A 2,500-nucleotide genomic window follows, 5' to 3' on the forward strand; every position below is an offset into this window, starting at 1 on the left:
ATGGCCGACGGGGGCCCTCCGATGGCGGGTCACGTTTGCCACTCGGTCAGGGGTGCGTGCTGGATGAAGAAACGGTCAACTTTGTGTGAAGAGCCACTCTTTGGAAATTTCGTCAGAGTGCCACCTTTTCGAAATTTCTTCTAAGTGCTCTCAAAAGCTGGGTTTCTATATATGTGCCGGGAGTGTCGCACAAAACCCACAAACTCGACCAAACATGCTCTCTGGCCTATGTTGCGCAGCATCCCGGTAAACCTCTAACTCGCCCAATTGTCAATGTTTCGCCACAAAAACAACTTTATTCTACTCGCCTGGTCCCTGCCAAGGGCCCTGCGTTGTTTGATTTTGATTAAATTGCTTTTTTACACATTTTCCCCGTGCCCCTGGTAGCCAAGGGCACTTAGAAGAAATTTCAGATTCTCGCCTCGTGCCCCTGGTAGCCAAGGGCACTTAGAGTAAATTTTGAAAAAGTTGGCACTTAGAAGAAATTTCAGATTCGTGCCCCTGGTAGCCAAGGGCACTTAGAGTAAATTTTGAAAAGTTGGCACTTAGAAGAAATTTCGAAAAGTCGGCACTTAGAAGAATTTCCGAGTCGCCCCGGTTCTCGGGGACCGGGCCGAGCGCCGACCTCTGTCCGAGCGCGAGCGCCTATTTTCGGATAAGTTGGGACGACTTCCACGGTCCGTATCTCGGTCATTTCTCCACCTTTTCGGATGGAACCAACGGTGTCGCGTTGCCCCGGTCCCCGCCGAGGGCCCTGGGGCGTGGGATCCTGAGTTTTCCCCGTGCTTCCTGTGGTTTTCGGCCGTGGAAAAACCCTAGGCGCGCCGGTTCTCGGGACCGGGCCGAGCGCCGACCTCTGTCCGAGCGCGAGCGCCTATTTTCGGATACGCCGAGTCGATTTCAACGGTCCGTATCTCGGTCATTTATCCACCTTTTCGGGTGGAACCGACGGTGTCGCGTTGCCCCGGTCCCCGCCGAGGGCCGTGGGGCGTGGGATCCTGAGATTTCCCCGTGCTTCCTGTGGTTTTCGGCCGTGGAAAAACCCTAGGCGCGCCGGTTCTCGGGACCGGGCCGAGCGCCGACCTCTGTCCGAGCGCGAGCGCCTATTTTCGGATACGCCGAGTCGATTTCAACGGTCCGTATCTCGGTCATTTATCCACCTTTTCGGGTGGAACCGACGGTGTCGCGTTGCCCCGGTCCCCGCCGAGGGCCGTGGGGCGTCGGGTCCTGAGTTTTCCCCGTGCTTCCTATGGTTTTCGGCCCTCGAAAAACCCAATTCGCCCCGGTTCGAAAAAGCGGCACTTAGAAGAAATTTCGAAAAAGTGCGCTCACTTGGAAGCCGTGTTCCTATGTATGTGCCGGGAGTGTCGCACACAACCCACACAAACTCGACCAAACATGCTCTCTGGCCCATGTTGCGCAGCATCCCGGTAAACTCGGCCAAACATGCTCTCTGGCCCATGTTGCGCAGCATCCCGGTAAACTCGAACCAAACATGCTCTCTGGCCCATGTTGCGCAGCATCCCGGTAAACCTCCGCCGCGGTTCTCGGGACCGGGGCCGAGCGCGAGCGCCTATTTTCGGGTAAATTGTGACGACTTTTGACGGGCCGTATCTCGGTCATTTCTCCACCTTTTCGGGTGGAACCAACGGTGTCGCGTTGCCCCGGTCCCCGCCGAGGGCCCTGGGACGTCGGGTCCCGAATTTTCCCCGTGCTTCCTATGGTTTTCGGCCGTGGGAAAACCCTATTCGCCCCGGTTCTCGGGACCCCGGCCGAGCGCCGACCTCTGCCCGAGCGCGAGCGCCTATTTTCGGGGTAAATTGTGACGACTTCCACGGGTCATATCTCGGTCATTTCTCCACCTTTTCGCATGGAACCAGCGGCGTTCCACTCCTCTGGCCCCTGCGCAGAGCCCTGCGTTGTGACATTTTGATAAAAGCATCACCCTGGGTGGCCCTGGGAGGCGTACCTATTTTTTTGGCATAAAGAGGGGCGATTTAAAACGGGCCGTATCTCCGTCACTCCTGCACCTTTTCGCATGGGATGAACGGCGTTCCACTCCTCTGGACCCTGTGCAGAGCCCTGCCTTGTAACATTTTGATAAAATCACGTTTTTAGCCATTCTCCCGTCGGTGGCCCTGGGAGGCGTACCTATTTTTTTGGCTTAAAGAGGGGCGATTTACAACGGGCCGTATTTCGGTCACTCCTGCACCTTTTCGCATGGGATGAACGGCGTTCCACTCCTCTGGACCCTGTGCAGAGCCCTGCCTTGTAACATTTTGATAAAATCACGTTTTTAGCCATTCTCCCGTCGGTGGCCCTGGGAGGCGTACCTATTTTTTTGGCTTAAAGAGGGGCGATTTACAACGGGCCGTATTTCGGTCACTCCTGCACCTTTTCGCATGGGATGAACGGCGTTCCACTCCTCTGGACCCTGTGCAGAGCCCTGCCTTGTAACATTTTGATAAAATCACGTTTTTAGCCATTCTCCCGTCGGTGG

This window comes from Solea solea, unplaced genomic scaffold, assembly GCF_958295425.1.
Source record: "Solea solea unplaced genomic scaffold, fSolSol10.1 scaffold_168, whole genome shotgun sequence".
Taxonomy (NCBI): Eukaryota; Metazoa; Chordata; class Actinopteri; order Pleuronectiformes; family Soleidae; genus Solea; species Solea solea.